Here is an 11,542-nt window from a genome sequence, read left to right as displayed (position 1 = left end):
TACTAGTTCAGAGCTTAGCTTTCTGACATCAATAAAGTAAATCTGGAGCTTGGGAGAGCAAATGGAGATAGAGCAGCAGATGGCAGCTCTAGACACAGAGAGAAATAAGGCTGAGTCTGGAAAGCAGGCTGGGTTCTCACACCCCTGGGCCTCACTAGCAAGAGAAGGACAATTCTGTGGGATTGGCAGAGGACCAACAGGAACAATACATGACAGAGAACATGGAGACTGCAATGTTGCTAAAAGGACAGGAGATGGCAGCAAAGACCAAGACATGAAAGGACTTTATTTATCAAATAAGTTTTTATCCTTCTAATGCCTGCGTGTTACTGAGTCCTAGATGAGGACCATGGTTAACCTTTTCAGCACAGGTACATTTTGGAGTGATCATTCCATGTCCATGCAGGTTAGTGAAGGATACTGCTGAATGGCTATGGGAGGCACTGAGTTTGATTTCCTCACTTCACATTCAAGATCCTCCCAGGACCCCTCAAGGACAGCTCCCTGCAGTGAGCACATGGCTTTATCCCTGGCCCTGGGGAAGAAATGCCCCCAAAAGTGGCCTTTTGGGCAAGAAATGTCAAAGAAAAAACAACCAAAGACAATACTTTATTAGGGTTGGGGTTTCCATTCTAATTAGGCATTAGCCTTGGGTTGAGGTTTTTCTTTTACCTCTAGGAAACCCAAAGTGTTGAGGAACAAACAGCCAAACCCCAGCCCAGCTGCAGTGGTGACAGTGGCTGTGCTGACTTAGCATTGTCATTACTCCCCTCAGCACTGGCTGGTGCTGAGAAGGGCAGAGACACATTTGTTTCTGAGGAAAGAAGGTGTAAAAGGCCTGCTGAAGAAGGCCCCCCCGGGGGGTCACGTTTGACCTGGCAGTGCCGGGGTCGGTGTATTGCTTTGTCCCCTGGGGCATGCTGGTCACCTGCATGGGGGTGAATATGCCAGGTGAGGGAGGGGCTGCAGATGAAGCCCTTGCTGCAGCCTGTGCAGGTAAAGGGCTGTCACATTTGTGGGTGCAGTGGTGCTGACCGAGGACAGCCATCTGGGTGAAGCTCTTGCCTCAGGCAGCTCAGAGGTGCAGCTGCTTCTGGCTGTGGACGCAGCAGTGCCGGATGAGGTTGGAGCTGAGGTTGAAGCACTTGCTGTAGTCACCAGAGACAGAGAGCTGGGCACTGGGCTGGGGACAGTGGGGCTTTACCAGCTCCAAGCTGGGTGGGAAGCTTTGCCCACCCTCAGGGCACTGATGTGGCTGCTTGGGTAGCACAGAGGTGCTGATATGGATTTGCCCTCTTCCTCCTCTTCCTCTTCCTCCTCCTTCTGTTCATTCTTCTCCTATTCCATATCCTAATCCTCTTCCCATTCATCACCTTTGTCTTCTTCCTCCTCCTCCTAATCCTCATATACTTCATCCTTCCTGTCCTCATCCATGTCTTCATCAACCACTTCTACTATTCCTCAAGGATGAGCTTTGACTCCTCCAAATTATTCTTCAGGTGATTCTTCTCCTCCAAGATCATGTCCAGGTCCTTCTGGGAGGCCATGCTGCTGAGAGGAATGGTGACCCCTGTGCTCTTGGGCAAATCCTTGGGGACCAAGTGACTGAGAAGTAAGGACACTGTGTGTCACTTCTTGCAATGGAGGGATCAGAGCCCTAACTCCTGTGCTGAGTCCCCTGGTTGTAGTGCTGATGGGAATGACACCCCCAGGACATAGCCACCCTAACCATCCCCCTCTGCCTAGGCAACTGATACCTGACCACCTGGGGCTCAGGGAGATGAACTTCTAAATTCCCATCACAACCAATGACCCTCAAAGCTCCACAAGTGGTGAAGTGTGGTTTGGGAGGAGAGACTGGAGAGAGCTGGGAGGTGCTCAGGGGTCAGCAGGACTCTGGGACTTTGCTGCTGTTCCAAAGCTGGGCTCTTTACCTTCTGGCCTGTTCCAAGGAGCAGGTCTGCAAACTTTGCTCCTCCCCAGCACAAAGGAGCAGGGCTGATGGAGAGAAGAGAAGGATATAACCCCAGGCAGAGAGAAGGTAAGGCTTCAGAGGAGAGGATTGACCTGCAAGGAATGGCTCAGCCCTGAGCAGGGCTCTCCCAGCCTTGCTCTTCTCTCCCTATGGCTTGAGGGTTTGTCACCTCCTGCCAGCTCAGTGCATCTGTGCTTTGGGGTTGGAACTAGATGATCCTTGTGGTCCCTTCACTATGATACTATGAACTCTGGAGGTCAAAAAAACTTCAGGGTCTGTGCAAGTGGCAAAAGATCCCAGGGTGATTCAGCATCCAAGGTTCTCCAGATCAGAGAAACACCTGATGAAAGTCAATGATCTCCACCTCTAAAAACAGTGACTCTAAAGCCAGAACCTTGGAGCTCACCTGGATCACAGCAGCTGTGTCCAGCATCTCCCCCAGTCAGACATCTCTCAGGCACAACCTGCACCAAGGGCCAGCACCAAGTCAGACTTCTCCAGGCTCAGTTCTCATCCTCTGAGAATGTTGAAGCTTTGTGAGTGTTTTCCCTGAGCTCCAGGAGAAGGAAACTGAACTCCAGGGCAGCCTCTCTGCCAGCCACCTCTCCACCTCTCTGTGTCTTTGGACAGACACCTTTGCTGACACCATCTTGGGGGGCTCTATGTTCCACTGGAGGCAGCCAGCTCTGTCCCTGTGTCTGTGTGTTTGGTGCTGCTCTCCAGGCACAGCCATAGGAATAGATTTGAATTCAGGATTTATTAATGAGGAAGGGCTGCTAGGATCCAACCTTTTCATCTGCTTCTCACTCTCAAGAACTCTTGACTGGCTGAGAAATCACAGCCATGGCAGAACTTGTTGGCTTTGCCTCATCCATGTGGACAGGCAAGCTGCTGAGAGACAGCTTGTGCTGAGCAGATGGTTCCAGAGGCCTTGGATTGCTGAGGCAACTTTCTCAGCCTTGGCTTTGCTTAGCTTCCAAAGAGCAACAATTCTTCTGTGGCTGTGTGCAGGCAGTTCTCTAATGAAAGCAGGGGGCAGCTGGTGCCATGGAGCTGTGAGCTCCAGCTGCAGAGAGCAGTGGAGAAGTCTGATGCAAGGAGCAGGGATATAAGGCCCAGGTGGGCAGGGACAGCAATGGGGAGGTTGGGGAGGGTGAGGAGCAAAGTTGTCCACTCAGTGTCAGCCCTCAAAGGACAGCTTCTCCTCCCAGTCCAGACCTCCTGAGCAGACACCTTGCATCATTCTGGCTTGGTGGATGCTTCTGTCACCTCTGCCCTCATCTGAGAAAGAATCAAATAGTTTGCCATCAAAATCTGAGCTTTGTGAGGTGCACTTTGAACTCTTGAAGTAAACAATGAAGACACAAAGAGCTCCTCAGGGCACTTGGGAATCATTCCATGAACCTCAGGTACTGAGAGAAGAGTGAAGAAACTGGGCAAGAAGGAAGAAGCAAAACACAAAATACCTTGAAGCATTGATTGGCCCCACTGAGGCTTGTTACTGCCAAAGCCTCCCCAGGGACTCGTTAGAGCAGCTCAGGAGAGGCTGTGATTGCAGCAGGCAAAGGCAAAATGCAGGAGAGCAAACTCTGGCTCTGGTTTGTGGAGCACAAAGGCCAAGGCCTGAGCACAGCCCCTGGGCAGGCAGATCCTGTCCCTCATGTGTGGGTCAAGGCTCTTCAGGTGCAGTGGGGGTGGGGTGTGGGTTTCATAGCAGCATAGCATGGCCTAGGTTGGAAGGGACCTCAGAGCTCCTCTGCTCCAACCTCTGCTCAAGGCCTCACCCAGCCTGGCCTTCAACACCCTCAGGAGAGGGCATCCTACCTGGGCAGCCTGTTCCAGAGTCCCACAACCTTCGTAAGAAGAACTTCTTCCTAAGACCCAGTCTAAACCTCATTTTCCTCACCTTCAAACCTTCCCCTCCTGTCCTGTCACCAGACACCCTCATGAAAAGTTCCTCTTCAGCCTTCCTGTAGGATCCCTGTAGGGTTTGTGATGCTGGGTGGAGGACAAGAGCCTGACAGTCCCCAGCCTTCCTGGGGCTGTGGAAAGAGGCAGTGAGGCCCTCCCAGTGCCCTAGGACAATATCTTCTCACAGGCCTCAGGGGCAGAGAATTGCCAGAGTCAAGAGGGCACAGCCTTGGCTTCTCTTCATCACTCCCACCACTGCCATTGCCCTTTGCCAGCTCTCCCACAGCTTTGTCCTGCACTGTCTCACAGCTGCTTCTCCTGCCCTGCAGGCTGCAGACACTCATCTCACTTCCCCACCTTGGCCTTTCCAGGCCTTCACTGACACCTGCCCACACTCACACTCTGCTCCTTGGGACACAAAGAGAAGGGCTGATCCCAGACTCCTCCTGGAGATCTTCTCAGGCCACAGCACTACCCTTTGGGAGAGGTTTCTTGATCCTCATGGCCAGTCTGCACCTGCCAGGCTGCACAATGTGGCAGTGTTCCTCTCTCCTGCTCTTTCCTACCTCACCAGGAGCTCCCAAGGCTGCTGGCCTTGCAGTTTCTTGCAGAGACAGCACCAAGCCCTGTGCCTGCTGCTGTCCCATCAGGTACTCAGGCAGCAGAGACACAGCAACCAACCCATCAGCCCCTTCCTGCAGTCAGCCCAGGCCCTTTGGCAGAGGGCATCTCCCAGATCACTGTGCCCATCTGCCAGCCATGAGCCCAGGGCTGCCCTATCAGCTCCTGCAGACACAACTGACCTCACAGTCCCTTTCCCAGCTGTGTTCCTGCTGTTGGCCAATCCTCTCAGGAGGCAGAAGTGGCCTCACCTCCCCCTTCCCAGTCCTTGGCTTCCTACTGAATGGTGAGTTCCTGAGACACAACTGAGCACAGGATTGCACACTCAGCCCTCAGCCTCCTTGTGGCCAGAGCCTGAGCAGATCAAAGTTTCACCAGATCCATCTGGAAGATTTCCTACCAAGGCTTTGAGTGGAGAAGCCTTCAGCAGAGGACCTGTTGTATCTGTCCTTGTACACTTGTGGAAGAGATCCTTGCACATCATCTTGTCCAATGATCCTGCTCAGTTCTGCATCTGGGAAGGAAGTATAAACTGCAGCTGTATAGGCTGGAAGGTGATCTACTGGAGAGGAGACCTGAGAGTCTTTGTGGATAACAAGTTCTATATTGGACAGCAATGTGCCCTGGTGCACAAGTAGGCCAATGGGATCCTGGGGTGCATTCAGAGAAAGTTGTCCAGCAGATAGAGGGAGATTCTCCTCCGCCTTTACTCTGCTGTGGTGAGGCCACACCTGGAATATTGCATCCAGAAGTTTCCCATAGTGTTAATAGTCAGGGACACTATTGGGAAAGTATCTCCAGGCTGTGGTTAGAGCAGAGAACTGGAGGCAGTGCTGATAGGTCAGGACAAGCAGAGGAAGATGTCTCTGATGCTGACTAAACCTGGAGGTGTTTCCATTAATGCAAAGGGTCAAGCCCTGACCCACAGACGCTGGTAAGGGAGCTCCTGTCCCTCACTCACCCCTCAGAGCTCTTCTTGGCACATTAAGATACAGACAGAACCAATGCCAAGGGCAGGACTATGGCACAATCCCTTTCAGCCTCCTAAGGAAGGACAAGGAAACAATCAAGGAGGCAATGAAGCCCCAGGGCTGGAAGGAGGAGTTGTCTCCTCAGGGGCATCAGTGGCACAGACCACAGCCAGAACCAAAGGCAGGAAGAGCTTGGCTCTGCCAGGAGCCTTTCAGCTCTTCCACAGCCCTCTGTCATCTGCCCCACAAGCTTTCCTCTGCTGCTGCATCAGCTGAGCCTCTTTCCCTGCAGGCTGTAGTCACCTACCCAGCTGCCCCACATTGCTGGCACCTTCCTTTGCTGCTCTCTCTCCATCCTCCCTGGTTGTTCCTTGAAACTTCAAGCCTTGGAGTGCTCCAGGCTCCTGCTGGGGAATGTCTTGCCCCACAGCACTGTCCTGGCAATGACATTTCTTTCTCTTCATATCCAGTCTGGACCTGCCCAGGTGCATCTCATGGCTTTGTTTCTTGCTCTTGCAGTTGGTCACTGTGAAGTAGTTTCAAAGCACTCCTCACACACTCTCAGGCTGCCTCTCTACTGTCCTCAGTTTCCACACCACTGAACCCATGGCCTTCAGCTCTATCATTTGCTCCCATCTTGGGAGACCTCTGGGCACTCTCCAAGGTGTTTGCATATGGAAATGCAGTGGTCATAGGCTAAGAAAGAGAAGTTTTAGCAAGTGCTGTAGTGTCTGGTCAAAGAGCAGTGGCTTTGAACTGAAACAGGGGAGGCTGAGATTGGATATAAGGAAGAAATATTTTACAGTGAAGGTAGAGGGCACTGGAACAGGTTGCCCAGAGAAGGGGAGATCCCATCCCTGGAATTGTCCAAGGTCAGGATGCTTATTCAACCTGAATTAGTGCAAGATATCCCTGCCATGGCTGGATGGCTGAACTAGAGCTCTTTTCCATCCCTTCCAAACCATTCCATGATTCATTGATCCTAATATCCCAAGCTTGTTCTCCATGGGACTGCAGAGAGTTACATGCACCATGGGGCTGTTCTCTTCTGACCTGGTCCCCAACACCTTCACAAAAAAGAAATAATTACTATGTCTTGGCCATGAGTTGCCAAGGTTTTACAGTGTTGTTGTTATTATTATTATTATTATTATTATTATTATTATTATTATTATTATTATTATTATTTAATAGTAGTAATAATAATGTATCAATTCAAAGACATTTTCAACTATTGTGAATGTTTCCCCAAGTATATCAGTAGAAGAGGCTCCCATGATGGCCTGGCCAATGGAGGATGGGAACAATATGCCTGAACAGCCTGAGATCGGTAATGGGAAGGTAGAAAGTGTCTTTGGGGCTTGCAAGACTTACCATGGGCTGTCTAGGAAAAGATGCAAGGAAGGGATAAAGTGGGGTCAGGGTGGTTTATGGGGGAACAAGAATGGGAAAAGAGAGGGAAATGGGAATCAAGCAGCTGGTCCTGCATAAAGAGGTCACTTCCCTGGCTGTGCCTGTAACTGATCACTGCAGCTTGTCCTGTTTCCTTCCTGGGGAGAAGCAGCAGCCCACCTGTCAGGGTAGGCTGGGACCTGACTGGCTGAGTAGGGACCCTGAAGACATGGACCTGGGCACTGCCAGGGGTACAAGAGGAGCCACCAGTGAATGCTCACCATGAACAAGGCCAGGTACATCTGGGGCTGCATTAGGAGCAGTGTGGGTTACCTACACCAGGGGAGTGGTCATCTCCCTCCATTTAGCCTTAGCATCCTGATCCACATCTGCAGAGCAGGAGGTTCTTTTACAGACCCTGCAAATGAAACCAAGAAGGAACCAAGTAGCTGGTTGAGAAAAGCACCTGGCTTGTGCTTCACCTGCATGGGCAGGAAATACAGAAAAGGAGGGAAAGTAAGAAATAACAAAAACAAAGAGAAAGTCACCACCATGGCTGCCAGCAACATCTCCCAGGCTCTGAAGGTCTCAAAAGCTGGGGGAGCTCCAAACTCCTCTGTTACCCTTGCAGCTTTATTGCCTTTCCAGTCTCAGAGGTGGTCACAGTTCCTCAGCCAGCTGCCATGCCTACGGCATATTCAACTCCTGTCAGCACTGTTCCAGAGTTATGATGGGCATGCATGCTCTTCTGGCTCTGAACTGCTGCCTCACTCATCCTCGGGGGCGCTGTCCAGCAGCAGAGCCACAAAACTCTCAATGCATTCCATCATCTCTGTGTGCAGTCACACAGGGAGCCCCAGCTTGCATTGCAGCACTCTCCAAGGTGGAACCTGTGGCCTTGTCTGGTTATCAGCTGCTTCAGTGTGGTGGTTTGAGCCTTAACTGGGATTTAAGTACTCAGATGGGGGCAAGGCTGAGAATCCCTCCCCCACTCCCCCTTCTTCTTTCCTGTTTGAGAGAAAAAGGGAAGGGGAAAGAATAGGGAGAGAGAAGGGAAGGGAAGGGAAGGGAAGGGAAGGGAAGGGAAGGGAAGGGAAGGGAAGGGAAGGGAAGGGAAGGGAAGGGAAGGGAAGGGAAGGGAAGGGAAGGGAAGGGAAGGGAAGGGAAGGGAAGGGAAGGGAAGGGAAGGGAAGGGAAGGGAAGGGAAGGGAAGGGAAGGGAAGGGAAGGGAAGGGAAGGGAAGGGAAAAAAAAAGAAAGTGAGATAAGGAAAAAAGGGAGGAGATAAATCTAATGAGAAATAATTTGGAGTCAGATTGAAAGTAGAGAGGTAAAAATTTTCTTTACACTATATATAGACATGTATACATACATATATATATATATCAATAACAGGAAGAGTTCACAAGGGTAAGGAACAAGTCCATGAGTCCTTTGAAGAAACGTGGATGCAGCAGGGAGAAAGACCAGGCCTGACCACATGGCAGAGAAGCAGGAAGCCAGCAGCAACTCTCTTAGTGCTCTCTTCCTGGTGAGGCAGAAGCAAAAGAGCCCCAAATGGTTGCTGTACTCTCCCCTTTATAGGCTTGGACAGGGAGGGGGAGTGGAACAGACTAACCCAGTTTCCTGGGGAGAAAACCCACCTGCAGAAGGGAAGAGCTCTCAGAACCCCTCCCCCCCTACTTTCAGGATGAGCATAACCCAGCGCAGTGTTCCATATCTTATCCTCAGGACCAATGCCCTGATTAAAAGGCAGGCTGGGGTCTCACAGCACAGCTAGGACACAGGGCTGTTGGGGTTTGACTTCAGTGCTGCTGTAAAATCCCACAGCCCGAGTTCATGATTCTCCAGAAGTGCTGAAGGAGTTTTAAACTGCTGCTGCTGCCTTCAAGTTCTGCAGGAGCCAGAGTGCCTTGGGAAAGCTCTGCCCCTGAAATCCCTGCACCCAAACTCTGAGTCATAAACCAGGAACCAAGTCTGGCACTAGGATTGGGTCTAAACCCACTTACACTTCTCTCTGCAGAGGAGGGTCCATGCTGAATGCTGTGACTCAACAGGAGAGCTTCTCTTACCCCCTTCACTCCCAATCTCCCTGCAAGATCATTCCAGCCCAGCCCCGAGGAGATTTTCCTGTCACAGTCATTCTAATCCCACCCCAAATCCAGAGAATTTTGTGTATTTCATCCATGCTGTGTCAGAGTGAACCTTGACACCAAACTGAACCTGTTTGCATCCCTGTTACACCTTGCTGAAGTCCATCAGCTTCGTTAACTGTGTCAAATCATCCTCCTGCTTCAGTCGAACTCACTGCAGCTTTCCTGTTCTGAGTGAGGTGAACTTGGGCTCTGACTTGTTTCTCCAAAGCCCTGGCCATTGATGTCCTAAACATGGCAACTCTTTCTTTGTTGTCAGGCTGTTGGGGACTAAGGGAGGTGAAAACACCTCCATGGTGTCTGTAGGTATCTGTAGCCCTGTGGAGAAGGACTTGTGGATATTAGAGTTAAAGAATCCTGGATGGAAGGGACCTAAAAGAGCAACTAATCCAAACCCATGACCATGAGGATGGATATCTTCCACCAGTTTAGGTTGCTCAGAGTTCCTGATCCTGGACACTTCAAGGGATGAGGAATCACAGAATTGTTAGGGTTGGAAGGGACCACAAGGATCAGCCAGCTCCAACCCCCTGCCATGGGCAGGGACACCTCACACTAGAGCAGGTTGCTCAGAGCCCTGGAGGCCTTAAAAACCTCTAGGGATGAGGCTTTCACCACCTCCCTGGGCAACCTGTGCCAGTGTCTCACCACCCACATGGGGAAGAACTTCTTCCTAGCATCCAATCTGAATCTACCCATTTCTAGTTTTGTTCCATTCCCCTCCAATCCTATCACTCCCTGACACCCTCAAAAGTCCCTCCCCAGCTTTCTTGGAGCCCCTTTCAGATACTGGAAGGCCACAACAAAGTCTCCTCAGAACCTTCTCTTCTCCCTTTCTCTGGGTAACCTTTTCCAGTGTCCTGCCACCCTCACCACAAAATATTTCCTCCTTATGGCTGATCTAGCTCTGCCTTCTTTCAGCTTAAAGCCACTGTCCTTTGAGCAGGGATTTGGAGGCATCTGACATATGACCACTAGGTAGTGGCTGAAGCCCCTGAGCCCAGTGCTGTGGAGAATGAGAAGGCAGAGGAGTAACTTGAGAGTGCTTGGAGACATGTGAAGATTCCCTGACTAGTGAAGAGCAGAATGAGAAAGAAATAAAGCCACAAAGTGGAGCTGGGGAGGTCCAGACTGGAGATGAGGAGAAAGAAATGTCACTGCCAGGGCAGTGCTGTGGGGCAGGATGTCACTCAGCAGCACCCTGGACCAGCTCAAGACTTGAAATTTCAAGGAAGAGCCAGGGAGGATGGAGAGAGAGCAGCAAAGGAAGGTGCCAGCAAGGTGGGGCAGCTGGCTGGGTGACTACAGCCTGCAGGGAAAGAGGCTCAGCTGATGCAGCAGCAGAGGACAGCCTGAGGGGCAGATGACAGAGGGCTGTGGAAGAGCTGAAAGGCTCCTGGCAGAGCCAAGCTCTTCCTGCCTTTGGTTCTGGCTGTGGTCTGTGCCACTGATGCCTCTGAGGAGACAACTCCTCCTTCCAGCCCTGGGGCCTCATTGCCTCCTTGTCCAGCCTCAGGAGCCTGGGAGGGGTTGTGACATAATCCCGCCCTTGGCATTGGTCCTCTTCACATCCCACTGCTCCAGGAATCCCCCTGAGGAGTGAGTGAGGGACAGGATCTGCCTGTCCAGGGGCCAGGGGTCAGGGCTTGACCCTTTGCATTAATGAAACACCTCCAGGTTTGCTCAGCATCAGAGACATCTTCCTCTGCTTGTCCTGACCTCTCAGCACTGCCTCCAGTTCTCTGCTCCAACCACAGCCTGGAGACACTTTCCCAGCAGTGTCCTCACTGGGACCCATCAACAAGAGAAGAAACTTCAGAGTTTGAAAGTGACTTAAGCTTCTGGAGAGGTTTCATCATCTCCCTCTCAGTCTCTGATGTTTACATGGCACCAAAGCCACCAGAGGGTCATTAAAATGCCCTTGGGTTGGTCCTCTGCTGCTCAGCTGGGCTGAGCTCCATGGCTGGAGGGAGCTGCTGGAAAGTAGGCAGCAGAGAATAGTGTCAGCTGTGCCCAGGAGCAGCTCCTCTGCTCTGCACAGCAGGGCTGAGGGCACTGCCAGTGGATCTCAGCACGAAGAAGAAGGCAAAGAGAGCTTGGAGGTGTCCAGGAGGGTGACTGAGAGCTGACAGGAGGAGAAGTCACTGCAGGCACTGACACGGTGAGTCTGTGGGGGCAGGGCAGTGCAGGTGCAGCTCCTGGAGGCATCTCCTAAAGCTGGCACAGCCACAGCTGGTGGGGGCTGGAAGGAAATCTTCCTGTGCAGAGGCTCTTTTCAGGCTTTTCTGAAGAGCTGTGGAGCCCTGGGGTGCAGGCAGGGGTGGTGAGGGCTGTCCTTCAGAGCAGGGTCCCTGCAGCCCAGGGGCTGTGTGCTGGGTCAGGGACTGTGCTGCCTGCCAGGCTCAGCACTGAGGCTGCCCAGGGAGCTCCACACAGTGTTGTGGGGAGAAGCTGTGAGTGGCAGGAGACAGCCCTGGCACAGCAAGGCAGGGCAGGGTCCTTCTGCTGTGGGGAGAGAAC

The sequence above is a fragment of the Melanerpes formicivorus genome, unplaced genomic scaffold (assembly GCF_026170545.1).
Source record: "Melanerpes formicivorus ecotype bairdi unplaced genomic scaffold, bMelFor1.0.p_v2 SCAF_142, whole genome shotgun sequence".
Classification (NCBI taxonomy): domain Eukaryota; kingdom Metazoa; phylum Chordata; class Aves; order Piciformes; family Picidae; genus Melanerpes; species Melanerpes formicivorus.
The sequence above is the reverse complement of the archived record's forward strand: the minus strand, read 5'-3'. Positions refer to the sequence as shown.